Here is a 10,798-nt window from a genome sequence, read left to right as displayed (position 1 = left end):
AAGTCATTTCACTTTCAATTTTTCTTGTTTCAGCTTCAAGCATAATTTACAACTAATGTAGATTCATAGATTATGAAGCCAGATGAGACTACTTGTGATCCTCTAGCCCAGGGATTGGTAGCCAATTTTGACAGTGCACGCCTAAGCCTGCAACCCAGACAGCCCTGCAACCACAAGTCTCCACCCCCTGTCCCTTTTCCACTTCTCGCCCCCACCTGCACCGCTAGCTGCTGCATTCACCCTCACTGTAGATACCCAGCCCCTGGGTACTGCAAAGGGGACTGCTGCAGAGATGGGCAGCAGAACACAACTGTGCCACTAATTCCCCTGTGCTGGATCAGACCTTTGAGAGCCAGATTAGGACCCCTTCCTGGGACGGATCTGGTCTGTGGGCCATAGGTTTCCAACTCCTGCTTCATCTGAGCTGTCTAACAAGGCCTGTAGGACATTACTAAGCAAATTCTTGTTTGAAACTAAAGCATTTCTTTTAGGAAGATCTCCAGTCTAAATTTAAAAGTGGTCAGTAGTAAGGAATCTAAAACATCTTAAGATAAGTTGTTCCACTGGTTAATTAACCTTGCTATTTACAATTTGCACCTTATATCAAGTCTTATTTTTGTCTAGCATCAGCTTTCAGCCATTAGACTTTGCCATGTTTTGGTCTGATTGAAGAGCCCATTATCAAAGAGTTCCGTTTCCGATGGAAAGTGCTCAAACATTGTGATCAGATCATCCATTAACAGTTGTCTGTTAAACTGAACAGCTTGAGCTCTTGGATCGTGTCCATACAAGTGTGGACATTTGTTTTCCCAGGGACAAGAAGCAGCAGCACACCTTGCCACTGCTTTTTGTCCCTGGGGAACACCCATGCCGTGCGCCTTCTGGCATGTTGCAGGTTACCTTGGATGGGGTAGGAGAAGCTGGGCCAGCAACTGCTGACCCTAGCAGTCTTACCTGGGGTCTTGAGGGCCTCAGGGAGCTGCAGTCATGTCACTCCTGCAGCTGGGAGCCTGGCTGGCAGCCAGAGAATGGTTCTGGCAGGCCTGGCTGTGGCTTTGGGCAGCACACACTGCCATCACGTATGCTGCCCTGCTTTTTTTCTGTGTTGGTTTTTTTGATCCCAGGATCTCCTGGGGTCAAAAAACCCTCGTGCCGCAAGGTAGGAGCATGGGGTAACGCCTGGATGTGTGGTGCTGCAGGTGGGTCTGTGGCCCCATACATCACACGGCTGCATTTGTGTGGATTTGGCCTTGGACTCTGCTGCCTTAAGGCATCTTTTCCAATCCTTTACTTTTTCTTATGACTCTTTTCTAAACCTTCACTAATTTATCAACATCCATTATTGATACCAAAACTGGACAAGTAACTTTTTCATCAGTATCAAATACAGATGAAATATACTTGTTCCCCTATTTCACACATTCAGGAATTGCATAAGTCTTTGTGGCCACAAATGTAATTCTGTGAGTTCATGATGAGCAGATTAACTACCATGATCCTGAGTCCTTTTGTTGGTAATATCTTTTACTAGACCAGCTGCATAGTTGGAATAGATTTGACAAGCTTTCAAATGCAGTGTCATCTTCTTGTAGATCCAAGAACCATTCACTGTGGAATCCACTAGAAATACACCTACATATCCATTTATAGTTATGTTTTGAAACTTTGTACTTAACCAGTTTTTAATCCATTTAATGTGTGCCATGGCGTTTCCTAGTTTCTTAATCAAAAATCAAATGCTAGCAAGTCAGATGTCTTCCAAATGTATAATATCTATGCTATTACCTTTTATCAACTGTTATCTTAAAAATAAATTACTTTGACAAGATTCAAAGTATGTTTGACAAAAGAAAACCAATATTGACTGATGCTCTCCTTGAATTCTTTATTAATTAGGTCCCATCTCAGCCATTCTGCTCTCAGGTTTGCAGGACAGCACTTATATAGCTCATTCAGTTTGTTCTTTCTATATATTGGCACAACATTAACATCCTTTATGTTCTCAGGGATAATTGAAAGTCAGCTTTCAGGACTGAAAGCTTTCACAGTTTTAAAATCCTTGAATGGAAAACATCCAGACCCACTGATTTCTTCCCTGCCATCATGGAAAGTGTTTGATCATATGAATAACTACCTTATCTGGCTTTTCCTGAAATCCAGAACAGAAATAGTGGAGTTCTGCTTTTTTTCTGCAGGGCTGCTGACAATTCTACCAGGTCCTTGTAGCAATGGGCCAGTGCCATTACTTGGACTCCTTTTGGTCCTACCTATGCCTCACTTTCTAATCAGCTATTATGGTTCCATCCTGCAGTTTTATATTCATTACAATCACACCTTCCTGTTTGTTTATTTTAATAGCTGTCTCTCCATCCCTCTAGGGTTAGTTTTTGATCCAGTGCAATGTTTTTCTCAGTTGTCTTTGGCCAACTTAAATGTTTTTTAAAAATCCCTGCTCATTCATGCTACGGTATCTCTGGGTTCAGATTGGTGCTTTGAAAAAAACCAATTTCACAAGGTGTGTACATATTCTGTATTATGTGTATATATACTAAGTTTGGTATAAAAGATAAAAATATGATGAAGTCATGATTATTTGTACCTAAGGTAGAGCTAATTCTTAGATCTCTGATCAATATCTGGCAAGACAAGGTGTTCTGTTCATCTCCCTAGTGTTAGCTGCAAAATTCTGAGCTAGGAAACTGCCATCTTCTATACTCAGAAATTCTGAGGGTGTTTTAGTATTGACAGTATGAGACATCCAGCAATAACGCTGAGGTGTCCTGTATAGCAACATAGTTTTTTTTCCTGTCACTCTACGTTGCAGCTAGGTTTTCAAGAAGCTAGTTGTTCTTGTTCTCCAGTGAAATCTATTGGTTAGCAACAAAAATTAACTAGTGCTTTATCTTGCATGCACATATCCAAGATAATTTTCATCCAGGTTGTTGGAAATGCACAGTGCTATTTTTTTACGTTTCCCCTCCCATTTTACCCACTATCCTTCCTTTATTAGTTATAAACATTACTTTCTAGCATCCTAATAATGTGAATCATTTCACCAGATGCCAGTAATGCCAACTAGGTCAAATTTATGCTCATAATGAGAAATTTCCATTGCTGTTGTTTATTACCAAGACTCAACATTGGTGTAAGGGGTTAGAGATTTTTCTGTCAGCTAATTTAATTCTGAGTATCGTGATTGTGTGCTAAATGAATGTACTTTTGTTCCCTTTTTTCACCTTCCTCTCTTGTGATTAATTTAATGTCCTCTTGACTCATCCAGCCACTCTGTTTCCTGGAAAAGTACCTTCCCAGCTAAAATGGAGACAATCCAAGCTATACACCCTCCTTCCCTTTAGAATAATGGTTCCCAAACTGTGGGTCACAACCCCAGCAGATGGGGTTGTGGCACAGCACTCCCTCCCATGTCAGGTCCAGCCCGCTGGGCTGCAGAGGCCCAGGTGAAGGACAGCAGGGTGGGGAGCTCCAAGCTCACAGCGGGCAGCCCACATCCTCACACCTTCCCCCTACCAAGGGCTCCATTTTGGCCATGCCACCTGTGGGAGAGTGGACAGGAGCAAGGAGCCGGCCTCTGTGCCCTGGCTTCAGCAGCTGCTCCTTCCTGCAGGTGGCAGCTGGAGCTCAGGTGCTGCTGGGGTGGAGGGGCAGGGGGGCTGCAGTCCCTGGTCCTGGGGCACCTGGGGAGAGTGGGGGTCTGAGGATTGGGAGGCTATATCTATACCACTCCCTGAGTCAGACTGGGCATGCTGCTTAGGCCTATAGATTTGTGGAATAAGCAGCTGGATGCAGCCCTGAGCATATACCCTGGACTACATTCAACCATCTACTCTGCAAATTTGCAAGCGGATGGTTCTCATTTTTTGGTAATGTGCCCCATCTTGCTCAAGAGGAGGTAATATAGATGCACACTAGGGGACTTCAGGTGCAGTCCTAATTAGGCAGCAGCCAGTGTGCAACTGGAGGATCTCTCTGTTGCCTAAATGTTGAACTTTGGCACCTACAGTTGTAATTAGAGAAAACTCCACAAAGGGACTTATATGTTTTGGGCTGTTGGTTACTTTAAGTTTTGTAAAGTAATGTTGAGCAGAGGTTTCAGAATCTGACTTACCAACTTGGCAGTGTATCTCAGAACCTAAAAATGGCAAACAACTTCTACAGTACTTTTAATGAGAAGTTTGAAATCCTTACTACAGCAGTAGGGGTGGAGGTCTCTTGAAATTAGTATGGGAATGATCTACTTCAATAAGGCACCAGTTCCAAGTGAAAAACAATGCAATTAATTGAAATTGCTGAAACTTAGGATATTGTAACACAATTACTGTAGAAAGTTAGGGATAGCACATCAGCATATAATGAGCTCCATGAAGTATTTGCAGCTGAAAAATCTTTCTAAGCCTTCCTGAAGGAAACAGAATCCAAAGTCTTAACAAACTGCAGCTACTACTGTTTCTCAAGGAATAATGGACTTAGGTCAGGGGTGGGCAAAATATGGCCCATGAGGCCATTCTATCCGGCCCACGGGACCCCTAAAAAAATTTAGAAAATGAATATTTATCTGCCCTTGGTTCCTGTCAAAAATGACAGGAACCAAGGGCAGTAGGGCCACGGGGAAGCCTAGCGGGCTCCCATAACAGCAGGGCCTGCCCAACCCTGCCCCCACAGCTGGAAGCCCCAGCAGGGGCTTCTGGCCTGAGACCACATGGCTGCCCCGTGCTGGAACCTCAGGTAAGGGGGGAGGGCGGGCAGGGAGGGAGTCCGGGGAAAAGCTGCCCCTCCCCTCTGATCCCATGGCTGGTGCCCTGCACTGTAGCCGCTCGCAGCCCGCATGGGGCTGCCTGTGCTTGCTCCGGACAGCCCCACGTGGGCTGCGAGCGGCTGCAGCAGGGAGTATCGGCCATGGGGTGGGCGAGGGGCTGTTTTTCCCCTCGCTCTGCACCAGCTTCATCCCTGCTGGCAGCAGCAGTCAGGGCTGTGCACTGCCCCCCGCGTGTACCATAGGGCTGGGGGGCACTGGGAGCAAGCAGGTGCGAGATCCAGCAGGAGCACGGGGCCCACACCAGTGTCCCGGGGCCAGTGCTGTCGGGGCCCAGAGCAGGGTGGCAGGAGCTCTATGGAGCTGAGTCAGCTCCCTCCTCTCCCTGGTAGTGCAGCCCAGACTAGCTCCACAGACCCCTGACAGCCTGTGCCCTGCTCTGGGCCCCACCAGTGCTAGCCCTGGGACATTGGTCCCCAAGATAGTGACCAGGGGGTGGGGCACCTGTCAGCCCTCAACAGCCTACCAAAACTGGGTAAGTGGCCCTCTGCCTGAAATAATTGCCCGCCCCTGACTTAGGTAGATGACCCAGTTGGAGGATCTCTCTTAAGAAGTTGCATGAATACAGAAAAAGCTTGAAAGCTCCTGTGCTTGGAGCTACATAAAATCACAGTTTTTGGATACAGGTTGGAGTGTTCCCACTGTGCATCAGCATCTTTACTTTCATTATGCACCTACTATAATCAGTTTTTGCTTACAAAAGGTAAAAAGACTTTGGGAACATTAAGGGTCCAAGTTCACTTGCTTTAACTTGGTCAATTATGCTACTTATTTGTTCCCTGCTTTTTGTGCCTGCATGTAGGTTATTACGCCCATATTACCCTTGTTTTCTTTCAGCCTTCCACTGTTCTAGATTATTTAGCTTATGTTGGAGACTTAAGTCCTTTGTGGCACACTACAACATGAAACATGCTTTAGAACAGTGAGGGCCAACCTTTTTGGCAGCCGTGCCACAAATTAGCCCCAAACCCTCCTCAAGTGCCACTCTGATGTCTTTCTCCTAGCTGATCTGCTGTTCTACTTTCTGTTCCATATCCAGTCTGGCACTGTTCTGCCTGTCTACTCCCCAGTCTGCTGGCTGCCCATATCACAGGTTGGCTACACCTGCTTTAAAACATTCTGTAGTATCTGGTGGCTTTTTCATTCCAAAGAACGTATTTGTCATAAGAATATCAACAAAATGTAAATCGTATATTTGCAGAATGTGGGTAACTAAGAAGTAATTAACTGAAGCATGCTTCGCATCTAAAATTAAAGGGCATTAGGATAGCCTTATATAGGAGACCTGCATTTCCTTAAAAATCTGGCTGTAATATATATAATAGGAGAGTTAATGATACTAGTATTTAACATGAGGAAGCTGGAAAGCTGCATAGCCACACTAGATTATTAAATAAAATCCTATAATTTTTTTTTACTAGGTCTCAAATGAAGAGGAAGGAGTCTGATTATATGAATCTTGAGGTGGGGAATGCAGCACATGAAAAGAAACACATTCCCAACTGACTGCATATGGGGATTGGTTAAAAATAGAATCCTAGGTGGCATTTATTATGAGAGAAGGTCTCTATCTGTCTCACCCCAAGGTATTGCACAGCTGGATAGCTTCAGTAAAAGGGTTTCTTACCTTCCTTAGAGGCATCCAGTACAGAACACTCAAGACAAGAAAGGAGACTAGTGGATTCTAGTCTGTTCCTGCAGTGTAATTTTCTAACACAATCTGCAGTTTTATAGCTCATATCAAACTCTAGGAATCACATGGCACATTACAATAAAGAAGTAGATACTGCTAGCATTTGAAGACAAATTGAGTGGCCCATTACATGCTTGACAGCACACCACACACAGCCTTGGGAACTGAAGTCTGTTTTAACAAGTGAGACTATTGTACTAGCACATCAGAATTATCTATTCTTCTGTGATGGAACACCCATGACTCAAACTCAGTAAGGATGGCTATAAGGAAACCTTATTTACCATCACAATGAAAGACTGCTTCCCGAAGTAGTATTAAAGAGCAATAATTATAAACCCAGGGTTTTGCTTGAGACTAGCAAGCTTCTGGTATAAAGGTGATAGTACTGTTGACTAGTCACGTCCTAGGTACATACCATTAATACTTGCTTAACAAAATGTAAATAAAATTATTAAGTAGTACTTAAGATTTATATGAAAATAACCTAGGAGCATAGATCTCTACAAGAATCAGAGTCCAAGTACTGCTATTATAGGCAGCCATGTTATACCACTCAGTTTATAAACTGAAAATGTGCTCAATCTTGAAATGACTTGGCTCTCTTACCCCTACTAATGAAAGACTTTCATAATAACTCCACTAGCTTCTGATGGTTAAAAATCACCTTCTGATTTCTAGCCTGAATTTGGTCACGTCCAATTTACCCACAAGATTGTTTTGTGCCAACATTGTTCACCCCTAACCTGGTGTTTAGCCCGTCCCATGAATATAAAGACCACTTGTATCCCTATCAGCCTTTGCTTTGCTGAACTAAATGAATCAAGCACTTTTAGTCTCTGTTCATAAAATACATTTTCTGTTCCCCCGATGATCCTAGCTATTCTTCTCTGCACTTGCTCCAGTTTCAATACAAGTATTGTACAGTGTACAGTGGAACCTGGACTATTCATGTCTGGGCGGTTTGCAACTCACTCACTTTGCAGCAAGTTGTTGAATCAAAGACAAGGTGCCCAGCTGCTTGCTGTGACTTTCGCTTCAAAGGGTGCTGCTTCTCCACTCAGCTGGAACTTCTCAGTGACTCCTACACAGCTGATCAATGAGGTGGCACCCTTTGAAATAAAAGCTGCAGGTAACAGCTGGAGCTGGAGTTGTTTGCTGCAGGGCTGTATACCTTTGTTACTTTGTACTTTTACTTGCCCCTTCTCTTGCAGGGGAGTCAGAAATCTATGCCCGGAAAATATCCAGGTTCTTCTGTATTCCAAACAAGGTCTCACTAGTGACCTGTACAAGGTGAAAGATTTGTGCAGTCTGAAGAGAAGCCAGAGTATCTTTTACCTGTCTCCTGGATTGACCGCACTGGTGGCTTGCTCTGATCTACCTCAGGTCTTTTTCCTCTAGTGTCCTCTGCAACAAATAAGTTCCTAGTTTATAGCAGAAATTCTTATTAGTCCCTCAAAAAGCAACTAAGGGCTTAGGAGAGTTGACACGAGTTCTGGTGTCAAAACAAAAGATTTATCTCAGCCTCAGCAAGGAATATGGATTCAAAGTCTGCATCTGGGAGGAAGCATCTACCCTTCCCACACAGGGGTGAGATGTCCTACTCAGGCCATTCTCCACCAGCTTCAACACATGCATTCCAAACCCAACAGTATCCAAGTGAAGCTGCTAGGGGCATCCCCACAACAGAGGAACAACCAGCCAAGGAGTCTGCAAAAGACTTAGTTTGTGGGAAGCAGTAGATCCTTGTTCCTGGAAGGTAAATGAATATGTTTGTTGTCTGTCTGTCTGATGGGTAGTGCTGGCCATGTGAAGTCACTGCTTCTAGTCATTCTGATGCCTTAATGGGGGGGCCAGGTCTAATATCAAACTACAGAATATAAAAGCTATTATATAACAAGTGGCAGAAAGAAAACAAGTGGGAGGTGGCTTGTAAGGGATTTGTGTTTAAGGAAGAGTTAAGTCCTCCTTGCTGGATTGAGTTTGCTTGTCGTCTTACCTATTTACCCAGGGAGTAGTAATGACCATGTGTTCTGAGTATTCTTGAAAATGCAACCAGTGTTGTGCCCTGAGCCAGAAATACAGGCAGAGCTGCAGTCTCAAGCGTAGATAAAACAATCGTGTAAAAAGGACAGATGCCACCTGAACCAACATGGAACCAGACTGCTGCTATATATAATTAAAAAGGTTTTAGAAAAGTTCTTTAAAGACTAAAGCGAAGGGGCAGGTGTAGAAGAGCACATAGTTTGGGTTGACATATTCCTTGGGGAGATGTCATAAAAACTCCATATCCTATTAAAGAGGATAGGAAAGAACAGAAGCTGCAAAGATAGAAGATAGTGAGGAAAAGTCAAAACAAATAAAATCCTAGTTAGGAAGCAAAAATAGGCAATTGGACTAGTTTATAAGTGCTTCTATATAAATGCAAGAAACCTGAAAAATGAGGTGAATAAACTGGGCATTAAGTGATGATACTGATAGAATAGGCATTTTGGACATTTGCTGAAAGGATGAAAAATCAACGGGACACTCCAATACCAGGATATAGTTTTATATAGGAGTGGGTGAGCAAGTTGTTCAGGGGAGGAGTAGCACTGTATGTTAGAACAGGGCTGTCTTAACTTCTGAGTGGCTGGGAGCTCAGCGAGTTTCCCTACACTAGTGTTCCTACACCATGCTGACTGCATTCCCCCCAACCCTGCCCCGATGCTGTGCTGTACCAGTACCCCCACCACACTGTGCACCCCAACACTGCAACAGTGCCTACCTGCTGCACTGCACATTGTCCAAAGGCCCCTCTCGAGCTGCTCAGTGGTGGGCTACTTCAGCCCCATGAGCCACACTGCCCAACCCTGCCCCCAAGAGCAAGGTCAGGAAGTGGAAGAGGAAGGGGGAACCTGGAGACTCCAGCAGCAGAAGCAAGAGACTAATTAAAGTAGCAGTGCTGAGACTGGGATCCCAGGGGTCCCAGGTTAACCTCCTCCAGGGCCACATGCAACTTGTGGACTGCCAGGTAGACAGCCTTGCATTAAATTATAGCATCAAGCAAGGTAACATTTTTAACTGAAACAAAAGACGTTGTTTAACCTCTCAGGACTCAAATTCTATGCTTGATAAGAAGCGTAGTATTAAGGCTGTATTATCAACCACCTGAACAGGATAGCAGAAGTGATCATGACATGATGAGGGAGATTAAACAAACAACAACAACATGACTTCAGTTATCCTCTGATAGACTACTTAAACGTCTCCTCAGGACATACTGGATAGATAAAAATAAATGACTACAAACAACTGTTTTTTAGAGCTAGAGTCCTGAAACTCAGGAGAGCAGAAGCCACTCTTTATTTAGTATCAAGCAGCAAACAGGATCTGGGTCTGGTGGTACCAGATCCTGGTGGTATTTATAGGTGAGCTCGTATTGAGACCCTGAGCTAGATGGCTCTTGGTTCCTTGGTGGCTAATCTTGAGACCTTTAGTTTTTACCATGCTTGAGAGCAGTCAGTGGAGATGATCCCAGGACAGCCTCACCAGCAATCTTCTTGGTTTGGAGTGTACAAATGGCCATGAATGGATTTAGCATTTTGAAGAGAGGGGTGCAGAAGGTGTGGTGCATCATCACATATAGCACAACACATATTTTTATCAAACTAAAAAGAAACTAGAAGCTTTACTAATAAGCTAGGGGACTAGAGCCATATTATCTAAGGTTGTGCGAAGCTTCGGTTGCTGATTTGATCTGAAGGAGATTCGGCCTGATTCAGCAGCCAAATCTCTGAATCCGAACTGAATTGGGAGACCAGTAAAAAAGTCCAAATCAATTCAAAGCCTCTGAATCAATTTGGAGAAGATCTGGAGATTCGGGCAGTCCCTGCTCACCACCACAGGGAGCTGGACCTGGGCTTTGTGCCAGTAAGTAGGGGGAGGGGGCTGAAGGCTGGAAGAGGGAACCATGGGGTACCCCCGCCAGGCCCCATCCCTTGCCTGTACCCTTAGCCCCCCTGAGCACCTGCTGACCCCCGCTCGCTCTCCCAGCCCCATCAATGGCTGCCCTGTGCAGACCCAGCATCCAAGCACATTAAAAAAAAATTTAAAAAAAACTCTGCACTCACTGTCTGCTGCAGTGGCTGTTGGGGCCCCTGGGGGCTCATGGAAGAGCCCCCCCATGCAGTGGGGAGCAACAGGGATCGCTCCCCAGCCCCCAACCTGGGAGGAGCCAGTAAGTGCTTGGTGCTTTTTTTTTTTTTTTTTTTTTTTTTTTTTTTTTTTTTTTT

This window comes from Gavialis gangeticus, unplaced genomic scaffold (genome assembly GCF_001723915.1).
Source record: "Gavialis gangeticus isolate Ggan-Ray unplaced genomic scaffold, GavGan_comp1, whole genome shotgun sequence".
Taxonomy (NCBI): Eukaryota; Metazoa; Chordata; order Crocodylia; family Gavialidae; genus Gavialis; species Gavialis gangeticus.
This window is presented reverse-complemented; position numbering follows the sequence as displayed.